This window comes from Prionailurus viverrinus, chromosome A2, assembly GCF_022837055.1.
Source record: "Prionailurus viverrinus isolate Anna chromosome A2, UM_Priviv_1.0, whole genome shotgun sequence".
Classification (NCBI taxonomy): domain Eukaryota; kingdom Metazoa; phylum Chordata; class Mammalia; order Carnivora; family Felidae; genus Prionailurus; species Prionailurus viverrinus.
The window spans coordinates 164383047-164399268 of NC_062562.1; the positions used below are offsets into that span (position 1 = coordinate 164383047).

At 49.6% G+C, this 16222-nt stretch overlaps 1 pseudogene; it reads left to right on the forward strand.

Annotated features, from left to right (window-relative positions):
* Positions 1 to 735: 735 nt before the first annotated feature.
* Positions 736 to 5257, forward strand: LOC125154145 (tubulin alpha-1B chain-like; annotated as a pseudogene).
* Positions 5258 to 16222: the final 10965 nt, after the last annotated feature.

Genomic DNA, 16222 nt, shown 5'->3' on the forward strand with positions numbered 1-16222 from the left:
ATCTCCCTTCTTTGCTCGTTTATCTCTTTGGCCCAGGTCACCCCCTAATACCTCCTAATGCATAATTTACTTAACATGTTGTGTTTATTGTCTGCTCCCACGTGAGGTTTCAAGCCCCATGAGGGCAGAGATGTTCGTCTGTTTGGCTCAGTGTTCTATAATCTAGTACAGTGCCTGGTGCTCGGTGCATAGTCGCTAGCGTTTGTTGAATGAATAAACGATAAATGTGATGCAGGCCAGGAGCTGTAGGGGGCGGTGAAGGGAAGGGAAGGCTTCATTCGGTTCCACAAGAATCATCACGGATATTTGGTGCTGGGCGTGATGCTCGGGGGAGACTGGCGCTGAGCCTCGGGGGCAGGATCGTCTTTAATCACAGTCATAATAGTCGGGATAAGCACTAGGACTCAGGAAATCCTGGGATCGATTTCCTCGGCGCTCTGCTCTCGGAGCGGGCCACAGCCCTGGAGAGGCCGAACCAGGGGTAGGGTGAGGCGGGGGGGCTGTGAAATCAAGGCGCGGGGGCAGGGACCCAGGCTCAGCCCTCGCTGAGCCGGACCCCCCACAGCCTTCCCAGGGCCTCAGTCGGGAAGACACAGTCGGCCGGAAGTGCTTTGTCGCCGAGGTAGCCGTCCCGAAGGAGATCCTTTGTGGCGGAAGACGCACAGGCTGTGCGGCTCCGTGGTCAGCGACGGGCACTTACTCGCGTCGCCAGTGACGCCGCAATTATGTGTCGCCATGACAACCGCACGGCGCAAGCCGAGCCTCAGCGGATCAGATGCAGACACGCTGTGTGCACTTTTCAACCTCTGCCTGAAACGTGGAGGCCGTGGGTTTTGGTGTCAGGATCCCACGTGGAAAGCCACGCCCCCCCCTTCAGGAAAGGGAGGGCGCGGGGCGGTGCTCACACCAGTCTCTGAAATGCAGCTGTGACCGCACCCCTCCGTGGCCCCCCACGCCTCCTGTCTGCTGGCTCCGCCCCCTCTCGTCTGCACCTGCTTGCTGTGGCCCAACTCACTTACGATTCTCTGGATGCCCTGGGGAGGAGAACGGTGTATAGACAAGGAGACAGAGGAATGAAACAGCATGGAATGTTCTGGAAACACAGGGCGATGTGAGGGGCAGGTTGGGGAGGAAGGACTTTGGTGTCCTGCGGGCACTGAGCCGTCCCTGGCTCTGCCCCTCACCGGCGCCGGGCAAGTCCACCTGAGCTCTCCTCACCTCAGTAGGACTGCCATGCAAATCAGTGCTGAGAGCTAAGCGAGGCTGGGACACAGCCGAGGTGGGCCGATGGGGAGGGGTCCTTAGGCTGCACATCAAAGACTTGGAGTTTGGCTGGTGGGGGGCAAGGAGCCAGAGATTTAAAGCAGGGGACGAGTCGGTACTGCTATTCATCCCATTTTATGGACGGCAGAACTAAGGCACAGAGAGGGTCCACAATTTGCTCAAGGTTACACAGCTGGCAGGTGGCAGAACTGAATTCAATCCCAAGCTCTTAACCACTATTCTTCCTCTGGCTAAACAGGAAGAAGAAAGACCTTGGAGACTAAGGCCATGTTAGGGACCGTGGAAGAATTGACTGGGACCCAGAGAAAAGCTGGACGTGGCTTTGCCTCCGGTGTAGCGGCTAAGCTGCTGAGAAAGGAAGAATTGAGGTACTGGCGTGTTCATCAACACGTCTCAACAAGGGTGGACCCCCAGCCCTCTCCGAAGCCTCCGGCACCAGCCCCTGTGCCCGGCGCTTTGCCGTCTGAAGCCCTCCACGCGCCGGGCCAACCTTTCACCTGGGCTTGTGAGCCTGTCATAGGAAGAATGGCTCCACGGCAGCCGATTCCACCCCTCCGGGCAGATCCAGGAAGGAGAGGCCCTCACGCTAGGACTCAGGACTGCTCACTCACACACACACGCAGCAGAGATGCGTGCATAAGAAGGCCGGACGCCTACATGGGGACTCAGGCTGGACGGCGAGCGTGTCCCCAGCAGCCACGCGTGACTGCGGTGGTCCTGCATGGGTCAGGGTCCCCTGCACGGATTGCGGCCACGCGGCTGCAGGCGGACGCCCACGAAGCCGGCCCTGCTGCTGCGGCCCTTAGAGCTGGGGCTCCGATGGCCGGAGAGGTGGTTTAAGGCGGTTTTAGCAAAAGCCCCCAGACCAGGGTCATCTCACTGTCGCTTGGCCATCAAAGGAGCGCTATGCAGCGGGAGTGGGTATCCCTTCTTCCAGGGATGCCCCAGAAGGCAGAGAAACACGCTGGACCCCCCGCTTCCTCCCCCTCCCTTCTTTTCTTCCAGCGCATCCATTAGCGGGGTAGAGGTGGGGCGGGGGTTCTTGGGGGCCTGGGCCATGTCTTCCCCACAGTGAGGGCAGGCAGGGAGGGCAGATAGACGAGAGAGCAAAGGGTGGTTGACTGTTCCACCTGGAACAGTCTGGGCTATCTGGAATAATCTAACACCAAATACATCGTCCTATTATCCCTGTAAACTATTGAAGGTTTCTGGACGTTTAAATACGGATATGCACCAATATCCGATTTGTCTTCCTGCTACGCAGCATTGCACATTCCACTCGCTCGGTGGGACCCGACCCCAGCGTCTGACGACAGAGTCTTTATCTGAAGAAAATCCAGCATTCTTCCCAGAATAAAAAAAAAAATCCATAGAAAACTGTAATCAAGGGGCGCCTGGGTGGCTCAGTCGGTTAAGCGTCCGACTTCAGCCAGGTCACGATCTCGCGGTCCGGGAGTTCGAGCCCCGCGTCAGGCTCTGGGCTGATGGCTCAGAGCCTGGAGCCTGTTTCCGATTCTGTGTCTCCCTCTCTCTCTGCCCCTCCCCCGTTCATGCTCTGTCTCTCTCTGTCTCAAAAATAAATAAAAACGTTAAAAAAATTAAAAAAAAAACAAGAAAACTGTAATCAAATGTTATTTCCTTAACATAATAAAAAATACCTCACAGAATCATTGGGACAAGAGAGGTATTCTCATTAAATTCTGAATGGACCGAGAATGATAAATATTGACAAGGAGACAAGAAAGTGTTTGATGATATAACTACCCACCTAGAAAACCAATTAGAATCAACTGGAAAACACTTAGAACTAGTACGGCAATACCATACGGTGGCTGCCTGGAAAAGAAATACTCCGGGCTTAGTGCTTTTCTGATATAATAACAAAAACCAGCTGGAAAATTAAAGGGAAGAAAGAGGTGACTCATAAAAACCAATGCACAACCTCTTTACCAAGGACAGGACAGACCTCGGCGGGAGACCGGAAGAAAACCCGAGTGAAGGGAGAGGCTGTCACATTCCGGGAAAAGGGGACCGGGGTGGGGGGTGGGGGGCAGTGAAATCAGCACTAATTCCCAAACGACCACGTAAAATGAACAGAATCAAGTCCTATCACTCCTGCCCCCCACCCTCACACACACAGGATTTTAAGATTTGGGATGTGTACCTGTAAAGCTCCTCCAGAAGAATAAATATAAGAGAAAACCTACTCGTGGTTGGGGGGGGGGGGGCGGTAATGAGGAGAGAATTTCTTTAATTGCACATATTACATAGTGTAATCATAAAAAAAAAAAGATGTAGTGAGACAACAGGAAGCCTGCAGATCAGCGAAATCCCTAGTGATCACGTCATATACGATGATTGTAACACTTTGAATCCTGAATGGTTATTGATATATTTTCTATAATAACGTGGTGGCCGTTACACGGGCTGCTATCGGTAAACTGCTTCCTCGGGCAGGCCCTGCTTTTCCAGTTCCTTCCGCAGCAGGTTGTGGGGTCGGGGAGGAAGGAGAGAACATAAAGCCTCTGGATCCCGGCAAGATGAAATAGACATCCTGGCGGGAACTCAACACTCGTCTCTTCCATTAAAAGTAATCTCCGGAGGTGGGCAGCCACAGAGCAGCAATCGTGTGTGAGCGCATTGCCGTCCACGTTGGCCAGGCTGGTGTCCAGGTCCGCGATGGCCGCTGGGAGCCCTGTTGCCTGGAACCTAGCATCCAGCCCAAGGGTCAGGTGCCAAGTGACAAGACCGTTGGGGGAGGAGATGGCTCCTTCAACAACTTCTTCAGTGAGACGAGTACACGTGCGCAGGGCAGCTTTGGTGACCTGGAACCCGGAGCCGTGGCTGAAGTTCACACCGGCAGCCACCATCAGGTCTTCTGCCCTAGAAGCTCCTCACCGGCAAGAAAGATGCCGCTAATAACCATGCCCCAGGGCCCTACACCATTGGCAAGGAGATCATGGGCCTTGTCTTGGACCGAATTCAGAAACTGGCCCGCCAGCGCACGGGTCTTCAGGGCTTCTTGGTTTCCCACAGCTTTGGAGGAGGACCTGTCTCCAGGATCACCTCCCTGCCGGTGCATTGTCTCTCTGTCGATTATGGCGAGAAGCCCGAGCTGGAGCTCTCCACTTAGGCAGCCCCCAAGGTTTCCACGGCTGTAGTTGAGCCCTACAACTGCATCCTCACTACCCACACCGCCCTGGAGCGAGCACTCTGATTGTGCCTTCTTGGTAGACGACGAGGCCATCTATGACATCTGTCGTAGAAACCTCAGTACCGAACACCCAACCTGGGCTACTGACCTGAACAGGTGGATAAGTCAAACTGTGTCCTCCGTCGCTGCTTCCCTCGGATGTGATGGAGCCCTAAGTGTTGATCCGAGAGAATTCCGGACCGATCTGGTGCCCTACCCCCGCATCCACGTCCCCGTGGCCACCTACGCTCCTGTCATCTCCGCTGAGAGGGCCTGCTGTGAACAGCATCCCGTAGCAGAGATCATCGATGCATCCTTTAAGTCAGCGAACCAGACAGTGAGACGTGACCCTCGCCGTGGCAAATACGTGGCTTGCTGCCCGCTGTACAGTGGTCCTATGCTTCCCAAAGACGTCAGTGCCGCCGTTGCTGCCATCAAGACCAAAAGTCCCGTCCAGTTTGGGGACTGGCGCCCGGCTGGCTTCAGAGTTGCCATCAGTAAGCTGCCTCCCACCGTGCTACCTGCTGGAGACCCGACCAAGGTGCAGCGAGCCGTGTGTATGCTGAGAGCACCACGGCCATCCCCGAGACCTGGGCTCACCTAGACCACAAGTTTGACCCGATGCATGCCAGGCACGCCCTTGTCCACTGGTATGTGGGTAGGGGCACGGAGGAAGAGGCCCATGAGAACACGGCCGCCCTCGAGAAGGATTCTGGGGAGGTTGGTGTGGGTTCTGTGGCAGGAGAGGGTGAGGAAGGAGGAGAGGAGCACTACAGTTAAAGATGTCACAAAGGTACTGCTTTTACAGGAAAGCTTATTCTGCTTTAAATATTGAAAAGCTGTGCTCTGATCCGTTCATTTGTATGTAGAAGTGTATACTCTCCTATACAATTGCTGGCCTATTTTTAAAAACACGATACCTCGGGGCGCCTGGGCGGCTGAGGCGTTTGAGCGTCGGGCTCTTGATTTCGGCTCAGGGCATGATCTCACGGCTGGAGAGACCGAGCCCCGCGTCAGGCTGTGTGCTGAGCGCACGGAGCCCGCCTGGGATTCTCGCTCTGCCCCTCTCTCTGCCCCTCCCCCACTCTCTCTCTCCCCAAATAAATAAAATACACTTAAGGGAAAAAATGATGCTTTGTTACAGACCCAGGCCGTCTGTTTCTCTGATGGGTTTGAATAAAGTATTCCCTGTCTTCTATGAAGAGAAAAAAAAAAAGGAAGGACCGCTGGGTAGCCGTTATCGGCTCTTTGTGAACAAACAGCAGACCGCGACCTCGAAGGGTTTGCGTTTTGGTAAAGCCCGAACCTCCAGCGTGAAGGCTCCGTGTTCAAGGACACTGAACACTTCTGGGGGGAGGGGCTTCACCCCCACGCGCCCCGCCACCTGCTTTGTGCCGCTGTAGGATCCTGCAGACCTTCTCAGGACAAGTTCTACAGCAGCTAGCAAGTGGTACCTGCAAAAAGGCAACAAGTTCAGAAAGAACGTGAAAAACACATTTCCTGCACATTTCCTGCTGTATCAGCTGTAAGGACTGGACTGTCATTTAGATAATGGCCTTTCACCAATGATTGAGCATTCACCCTTTTGGACTGAATCGGTTATGAAATAACGTAGGGGCTCTTAACCTTGAAAGGCCCACAGAGATACGTGATATGGAGCCAAATACCAAACAATCCGGTTTGGATTTGTTTTTTTCACAGACAGAGTACGGGGAAAGCGGGGGAGGGGCAGAGGGAGACAAAGAATGCCAAGCAGGCTCCGTACTGGGTGCTCGATCTCAAGACCCTGGAATCATGACCTGAGCTGAAATCAAGAGTCAGATGCTCAACCGACTGAGCTCCCCCAGGCGCCCCCTAAAGAATCCATTTTAAAACAACTTTCAGGGGGCGCCTGGGGGGCTCAGCCGGTTAAGCGTCCGACTTCGGCTCAGGTCATGATCTCACAGTTCATGCGTTGGAGCCCCCGCGACGGGCTCTGTGCTGACTGCTCAGAGCCTAGAGCCTGCTTTGGATTCTGTGTCTCCCTATCACTCTGACCCTCCCCAATTGTGCTCTGTCTCTCTCTCTCTCTCAAAAATAAATACACATTAAAAAAATCAAAAGAATTTTCAGTAGTTGCTCTCTAGAGAAAGTTGGGGCCAGACAGCTTTTTTTTTTTTTTTTAAATAAGTCTTTGTCCAGGCGAGGATCCGGCTCCTGGAGATCTCCACCCCCTGAGTTTCTGTCCCAAATTCAGCCAGTAAGAGCCACAGGTCATGAGGCCTGACGTCAGGAAATCTTTGTCAAGACCTGAACTCTGATGCAGAAAAATTCAAGTTCAACCTCTCGTAATTGGTCAGCTTATTCCCCATAATATTTAGGAAGTCATCCAACACAAGGTGAGGCTCGGGACTGATCCCACATACCCACTCCTTTACCCCCTCCTCCAAATTAATACAAGCGGAAAGCAGGTTAATAAAAATCAGCACGCCTGTATGGGTCAGGGTTCCCCAGACTGACTAGATATAGTCAGTCCCCGGACTGATATAGATAGAGGATATAGATATAGAGATAGATATAGATACAGATATAGACATAGGTATAGGTATAGATTTAGATAAAGGTATAAATATAGATATAAATGATATAGATATAGATATAAGTATAGGTATAGAGATAAAGACATGATGGATAGATAGATAGATAGATATTTTCAGGAATTGTCCCATGTGATGTTAGAGGCTGGCAATTCTGAAATTCAGGCCGGCTGACAGTTAGGACCTCAGACAGTAGTTGGTGCTCCCCCTTGTGTCCAGCACAGCCACCCCAGTACATGGGTAGGGCCTATAAGGTCGTCAGCTGTCCTAGGCACCATCTGAAGGCCCGCTGCCCATCCCCCCACCCCCCAAGACATACCCTCGGTGTGTTCCTGGCATTGGCTCTCAGCCCCGCATTCTGGCCGTGAGAGAGGCTCCTGGGACCTCTAACGGGCCACACCGCTGCTCCCCTTTACCCCAAGACCACGACAACTCTGCCCCCATCCCCACATCTCTCTAGCACATTTTGTAGGGGGCTTTCTGAGAGGAAATGTAAGGGGGGGGGGCTGTCTGGACCCTGGTAGTCTCAGCGTGGCTTCCTTCAAAAACAGAGCTCGAGACAAAGAACTTGCATCCAAGTAATTTCTTTGAGAGCCGATCTTTAGAAGCAGGACTGAGAAAACAGGAAGAAGTCCCAGAAAAAGAAGAAAAACCAACACGAGGGCATGCTATCAAGGTCACTGCCAAGGATGATTCCTGGTTCTGATAAAACTTCTGAGAAGCAAAGAGAACCTTCCAGAACCCTTCACCTGAAGGAGGGGAGGCTGGGGCGTGTGTCCATCCACCACAGTCACTGCGGGTTGAGGGCCGCTCTGGGCATCTGTGAGCTGAGCCCGTGTTCACAAGGGCCTAGGGCATCAAACTGGTAAGTCCAGACGGGAGGGCCCGTGCCCAGAGCGGAGCAGGTCTAGGGGGAGCCATTCTGAGTTCACGGGGAGCTCCGGGCTGGGCTGGTGGGCTGCGAGGTGCTGAGACATTGCCTTGCTGCCCCACAGAGAAGTGGCTGAAGGACCAGAACCTGTTCAGCCTGGAGGAGAAAGCACTGGGCGTGTGACACATGGCCTCACACACCAAAGGGCAGTCTGCGTTAGATACAATGGTGGGGAGCGGGGGAAGAGATTCTGCACCAGACCTTGGTCAGCCGCTCTCCAGGAGGGTCCCCCAAAACTCTTCACGTGCAAAGAACAGTGGCGAGATAAAGGAAAACAAGAGGCACCTGGGTGGCTCGGTCGGTTAAGCGTCCGACTTCGGCTCAGGTCATGATCCCACAGTTCGTGGGTTCATGCCCCGCATCGAGCTCTGTGCTGACAGCTCGGAGCCTGGAGCCTGCTTCCGATTCTGTCTCTCTCTCTGTCAAAAATAAACGTTAAAAAATTTTTGTGAAAAAAAATAAAGGGAAATGATACTCTATAATGGTTGCTTTGACCGGCTTTCTAATCAGGTGCAGAGAATTTTCTGTTAGCTGGGCTGGACCTCAGCAAGCATTCCCTCATCCTGGTTATTTAGGCTTCCGGTGAAAGTAGGGCCCCGGGGCCCTCATTTCACCTCTCCGAGACCCAGCCCTAAATCTCGATTGTACCAAGACTAGAGGCAGCCCAGGATGCCAGCGAAACCCACAGGGTCTGGAGCCACAGTTACAGAGTTTGGGCTTGAATCTTAGCTCGACTATGTAACTAATCTTGTGACCTGGCCAAGTTTCCTGGGGTCTCGGTTATAAAGCAGAGGTAATTATAGTGCCTACCTCCTAGGGCTGGGAGGAGGAAGAAGTGAATTATTTCGTATAAAACACAAGAGTGTCGGGGCGCCTGGCGGGGCTCAGCCGGTTAAGCGTCTCACTCTGGATTTCTGCTCAGGTCACGATCCCATGGCTCGTGGGATCAAGCCCCGCATCCGGCTCTGCACGGACAGTACGGAGCCTGCTTGGGATTCTCTCTCTCCCTCTCTGTCTCTGCCCCTCACCTGAGCGTGCACGTGCACCCTCTCTCTCTCTCTCAAAATAAAGAAATAAGCATTAAAAAAAAAAAAACCCCACAACAGCGTCTGCTGCATAGAACACCCAAGCTGTTAGTTATGATGATGAGTACTACCCTGTAGCAGGATGAAAGGAAGAGAGAGGGTGGGAAGGAAGGAGGAGGAGGGAAGGAGGAAGACGGGCCGACAGGGCTCTCGTCGGCATTGCATCTGCTGCCTGACGACACCACCCACCGGCAAGGGTGGTTATAATTCCCCATTTCGAAAAATCAGATTGTTACTTCGCTTCTTCGCAAAGAGCAGAGCGGTGGCTAGGAGAAAACCTGCGAATTCCCTCTTGCTTGGGCACCCACTCGAGGGAGCAGGGAACAGGCTTATTTGGGGATGTCCCGGGGAGTTTAAGCCACGCCAGTGAGGGAAAGATTTGTTCTAAGTATAATTACAAACTGTCTCATGTTTACGCTGTTCTCGATGCAATGGTGGGCGGCCCACGGGCGCTGGCATGTGCTAGGGAGTCAAGGATGGGTGTCTGGGCTCGACCTGGCCCTCTGTCGACGCTTCCTCCCGCACTCGTGAGGCAGAGCTTGGGAGGCAGGGCACAGAGAGGCCGGTTCCACATACAGCCACCAGACGATGTTTGGTAAATAACATTTTACAAGGTGTCTTGACAGTGACCTCGTTCTAGGTGGCTGGAAGCACTTTCAACGAGTCATTGTACTTGATCGCGTCAGCCCTGTGATGCAGGTGTTGTTTGGTAGTGAGGCTCACTTCTTCCCCGGTCCTCCGGGTTTTGTGAGGAGGGATCCTCCTTAAGCACAGTGGCCTTTTGCCATGTCCCTCTTTCTCCCGACAAAGGAAGTAGGTTACCAGCCAGATGGGTGAGCCCAGCTCCTCCTACCTCCCCTCCCCTGGGGGAGCCAGCTGACGAGAGGGAAGATTCTTCCTGCTCTGGTCGTCCATGCCAGAAGTTCCAGTGGGCAGGCACCCTGCGAGAGAGAGACCCTAGATGTCCAGCATGGCTGCGAGGGCATGGCCACATCTTCCTGATGCTGGGCCTTGATGTTAGCAACCAATGCTCGCCTCAGAGCAAAAGCCAGGCCTTCCGAACTAGGCGTATGCTGGGATCTGTTTCTACCCACAGAACACTTCCGACACCAAAGGTGTGGGTCCTTTCCGCACCAACCGATTCTCCACTTCCCGGACACCAGCTGGGTGTCCTACAACTCGATTCAATTCTGACACTAACCGCTCAGAGTTAGCGCAGACCACACAGGTCGAGGGCTCAGCCCCCCAAGACTGCCCCGCCTCAGACACAAGTCACAGGCCCAGGTGGCCCCCGCTCCTCCGACCGACCAGCTATAAATTTCCCACAACCCCCTCCTTGGGTTTAATAATTTGCTAGAATGGCTCAAAGAACTCAGCAAAATACTTTACATACACGTAGCAGTTTATTATAAAGGCTCCAACTTAGGAACAGCCTAATGGAAAGGAGAGAGGTGCGTAGGGCAAGATGTATGGGTGGGGGGGTGGGCACACAGAGCCCCCATGCCCTCTCCAGGAGTGTTCCCGATGTCCCCGTCCAGCTCAGAAGCTTCCCAGATGTCCCTGTTTAAAGATTCTTATGGAAGTTTCATTACCTAGGCCTGATTGAAGAAGTCATTGGCTGTTGGTGATTGATTGATTTACTCTCCAGCCCCTCCCTGTTCCCGGAGGTGGGGGACGGGGGCAGCGGGGCTGAAAGTTCCAACCCTCTAATCATGGCTTGGTCTTTCTGATGACCATTCCCATCTTGAAGCCATCCAGGGGCCCCCAGCCACCAATCATGGACCAAGGGGCCATGAGGCAGGATTGCAGGTGGCTCCAGAAGGTGGGAAGAGCAGGAGACAGATTCTCCCTTTGAGCCTCTAGGGGGCGCGCGGCCTTGCCAACATCTTGACTTTAGCCCCCTCAGAACTCATTATAGGTGGATGTTAGAATAGACTTCTAACATCCAGAACAGTTAGATAATAACTTTGTGTTGTTGTAAGCCACCATGTTTACCATAATTTGTTACAGCAGCCATTGGAAACCAACCCATTCTCCGTCCATTTCTTTTTTTTAATGTTTATTTATTTTGATGTTAATTTGTTTTGAAAGAGAGAGAGAGTCTCAGCTCCATTAGCTAATTCGTTTGGAGTTGCAAGCTGGTGGTATTCAAGTTCTGCAGTTTAAAACATTTTATTAGTTGGGCGCCTGGGTGGCTCAGTCAGTTGAGCGTCCGATGCTTGACTTTGGCTCAGGTCATGATCCCAAGTTCGTGGGTTCGAGTTTCGCATCGGGCTCCGAGCTGAGTGTGGAGCCTGCTTAAGATTCTCTCTCTCTCTCTCTCTCTCTCTCTCTCTCTCTCTCTCTCAAATAAAAACAAATTAGCTATAATAATTTACAAGAGGATCCATCCTTTCATCTGGTGTTTTGCTGTCCAGGGGTATTGTTTACATAGGAGAGATGGTAAATGCTTTTCCTTTTCTTTTGTTTACTCAGTTTTCAGGATAATCAGTTGGTTGCCTGTCATTCTCAAAAGGTGATCAGTTAGTTGTTATTTAAATACCATAAATTTTTAGACAAACATATTTGATGCGTTTCAATCTACTAAAATTCCTGTCTTTATTGAGTCTCAAATTGTCCCACCTGTGGCCAATGGAAACTCCTGAGCCATTTGGACATGCTCTTAATAGTCTTTGGTGGTTCTTTGCTATTTGGTATCTCAAGATGTTCCAGTCTCTTCTAGAACATTTCCTACCTCCAATCCAGAATCAGCCATTTCTCCTAGAATCTCTGGTTTCTTTTAATGGAGAATGATATTTTAAGAGTACAATCTAGAGGCTATGGATATGCGTAAAAATATAAATGTATATATATAGAGAGAAAAAAAATGTAGAAACAATGACCAACCAAAATTCATTATCTATCGTACATCCAAATGATACATAGTACATCCAAAATGATACACTTTTTGTTCATATATATATATATATATACATATATATGAAACTTCATATATTTATTAACATGTATCTACTTAGGGAGATATATATCCACCATTTATCTATCTTGAGTTCATAGAAAATTTTTCAATTCAAGTTGAGAACAACAAGGTTGGTTTTTTTAAATTTAAGTTTATTTATTTAGAGAGAGACAGAGATAGCACAAGCAGGGGAGGGGAAGAAAGAGAGAGGGAGAGAGAGGGAGAGAGAGGATCCCAAGCAGGCTACAAGCTGCCAGTGCAGAGCCAGAGCTCGAACTCACAAAACTGTGAGATCATGACCTGAGCTGAAACCAAGAGTCAAACGCTTAACTGACTGAGCCACCAAGGTGCCCCCAACAAAAAGGTTTTTACTTAACCACTTCTGTGTTCCATCTGTATCTTCTTTCTTTCACACTGAGATTCCTAGTTCTCGGTGATATGGGGAAGGATAGAATTAAAATATCTCGTAACTTTTCATTTGCTTCACCCTGCATGATACATACTATAGTCTTGGAACAACAGTACTGATCCCAGCACGTTAATTATGATTATTGAAAACACTTAGCCAGTTTGTCTGCATATACTATCCCCATTCTCCCTTTATTCTTATTTATTTGGTTCATTTTGTTGTGATTTTTATTGTCAGATCATACAGTCATCTCATACTATAATCTCTCCTTTTTAACCTTTTAGTTTTACAAGTCACTATATATTTAATGCTTAGCAGTTGTCATTGTGTTAATGTTTGCAGACATTTATCTGCCCGAAGTTCATTCTCTACTAGATCGCTCAGGAAGAGCTCACGGGACCATAATTTCCTGAGTTCGTCATGCTCACCGAAACGTGTGCTCTTTGTACTGAAAAGTCTTTTACTGTTTTAAAATCCATGGTTCCCATCTTTCCTTACGTAGCTCCAATACGTGGCTCTTGCGGCATAAAGAATTGCTGTTGAAAAGCCTGATGAAAAGCCAGTATTCTTTACAAGTCACTTTCTCTTTTTTGTCGAGATACTCAAGGTATATTTTCTCTTTTTCCCTAAAGTCCTATAATTTTACTATAATATGCTTTGGTGTGGATCTTTATGGGTAAATATTCCCAGGTACAATGTGTTCTCTTTCAATGTGTAGTTTTTAAAAAAAGTTTTTTTAATGTTTATTTTTTTGAGAGAGAGAGAGAGAGAGAGAGAGAGAGAGAGAGAGAGAGAGACGGTGTGAGTGGAGGAGGGGCAGAGACAGAGGGAGACACAGAATCCAAAGCAGGCTCCAGGCTCCGAGCTGTCAGCACAGAGCCTGATGCGGGGCTCGAACCCACAAACAGTGAGATCATAATCAGGGCTGAAGTCAGATGCCCAACCAACTGAGCCACCCAGGCACCCCTCTTTCGATGTGTAGTTTTAAATCTTTGTTATTTGAGAAAGGTGTTCTTGAATTATCCTTGGTAGTACCTGTTCTGATCCCTTAGTTCTGGTTTTTCTATGTCAGAGACTCCTGTCTTCATATGTTGGATCTTCTTTTTCCCTCTTCCATATTTTCACAGTCTCAAATACTGTCGCCTTTTTCTTCATTCTTTTTGGATTTTGGAAATGTTCTCTTCTTTTCCCTTCTACTTTTCTTGTCACCGTCTGTTGTGTTTGTTTTTTCTTGGATTTCTAGCTCAGTCTTCACTTCTAAGATCTGTTCCTTCTGTTTCTAGTTCTTTCTTGTTTCTGTCAACTCAATTCTGAGATTTTTTTGATTTTGACTGATGCTGTTCTTTTTCATCTTGTGTCATTTTCTTGCTGTCTCTTAGCTTTTTCTGAAATATCTTCTAAGATACCCTCCAAGAGTCCAGCCACCCGGTGCACACACCCCTTCCCTTGATTGTGGGCAGGACCTGTGAGTGTAAGGGATATCGTTCGCACGCTTGGGTTACATTATATGATATAGATGAGAGGATTTTTCAGTTGTAATTAAGATTCCCAATCAGCTGGCTTTAAGTGAATCAAAATGGAGAGCATTCTGTGTGGGCCTGACCTAATCAGGAGACTGGTTTAAATGAGAATCTGAAGGTCGGAGACAGAAAAGTCAGAGAAATTCAAAGCAGCAGAGATACTCTCTTGTTGACCTTAGAACTGCAAGCTGCCCTGTCGTGGAGGGGGCCATGTCACAGGCCAGCAAATGGCCTCTAGCGGCTATGGGTCTAACTTCTACAATCGCAAGGAATTGAACCCAGCCAACACCAGTGAGCTTGAAAAGGGACCTCAACCCTCAGGTAAGATCACAGCCCCAGCTGCCACCTTGATTCCAGCTTCATGAGACCCCAGAGGACCCCGCTAACCTGTGCTTGAACTCCTGGCCCATGGAAACTGCAAGACGATAAATATGTTTTAAGCTCCTAAGTCTGCAATTCACCATGCGACAATAGAAAATGAACATGGTAGGTTGTAGTTTTGCCCTGTTCAGTGAGCACGTCTTCTAGCCTGCTTTCCTTGTTTGTGTGGACTCTATGCCATTCTATTTCTCTTCGTCTTTTTCTAAAGAGTTACTTTGTATGCGACTTGACCTTGATGTTTTCTGCTGTTAATTTTTATATGAAGTTAGTTTTCTGAAATTTTATAAGAGGGCTTGGTTCTAATAGCTTTTTTTTTTCTTTCAAGCTTCACAAAGACCCTTCTGTTTTCATGCAGCAGCTTGCTTGATGACATTTATTGGCTTGGTTCTCAGTTATCTGGACGTTCTCTTGCCTTCACTTCTGTTATCCCTATTCTCCTCAATTTGATTTTACTCCAAGTAATTTCTCCGTAGTGTGGGACCCCATCCAAGACGGGAACCAGGGCGGGCCAGTTTCAAGCGTTTATAGGGTTGGGCTGATCCAGCCCTTAGAGGTTTCGCTGCAGGACCCTCCCATTCTCTCTCTCTATTGGGATGAGCAAACATTATCCACAAAAGGCTCTACCAGCTTCCACCTGCTGGTTCTGTTAGCTGCCCCGTGACCTCCCTGACTTCTCGTGCACAGATGCCGATGCCACGTAGGTGTCATGGCTGTATCGCTTTGCCTGCCTGCTTTTATTTTGGAGTTAATAGAGATGTCCTGACAGCTAATTATCTTGTACCTGTTGTGCGTGAGTTTTTGGTTTTTCTATCTAGTCATTCTATTTTTTATTTGGGGAATTGGGAAGATCCCAAGACAATGCTGCAAGCCCTCCTGTGAATCTCCCAGGAATTCTCCTGCTGTCTCCTTTTTATGGTCGAGAAGGCTGAACTCCCAGGGAGGTTAACTAATTTGCTTTAAGTCACACAACAAGTGAGTGGGGAAGCTAGCATTTGAACCTGGTCCTAAATTCAGAGCTCTTACTTTTTCCCCCCCACGACGTTTTATTCAAAAACTTCCTTACTATAATAATCCCCAGCTTTACAACTTCACTTGTTTGGGGGCACCTGGGTGGCTCAGTTGGTTAAGCATCTGACTCTGGGTTTCGGCTCAGGGCCTGATCTCACTGTTCGTGAGTTCAAGCTCCGTGTCAGGCTCCACGCTGACAGTGTGGAGCCTGCTTAGGATTCTTTCTCCCTCTCCATACCTCTAGTCATTTTTGTTTGTTCATAACTTGTGGGAAAGGGTATTTTAAGGCATTACGCTTTCCTATACCTCTCTGTATTAATTTCCTAGGGCCTCCTGTGGCAAAGCACCATGAACTGGGTGGCTGAAAATAACAGAAATCTTGTTTCATAGTTGCAAAGCCTAGAGGTCTAAAATCCACATGTCAGCAGGGCTATGCTGTCTCTGAATGTATGGAACGTATGGAAGAATCCTTCCTTGTCTCTTTCCAGCTGATGGTGCTCGGCCAGAAATCTTGGGCATTCTTTGGCTCATAGATGCATTACCCTAGTCCTCTGTCCTCACATGGTGTTCTCCCTGCGCGCCTGTGTTTTCACAGGGCCATCCTCCTATAAGGACACCAGTCATATGGGACCTGCGGCCCACCCTACTGCAGGATAACTTCATCTTAAATAGTTACATCTACAATGACCCTATTTCCAAATACCATCATAATCCGAGCCACTAGGGGTAAGGATCTCAGCGCATCTTTTGGGGGCAGGACACAAATCAATCCATAGCACTCTCCTTCCCGCTTCATCTCTCCCATTTGAGCAGGTGATTTTTTTTTTTCTCTTGGAAGAATGGAAGGGATTGGAATGAACTATGTGTATGGCGGTA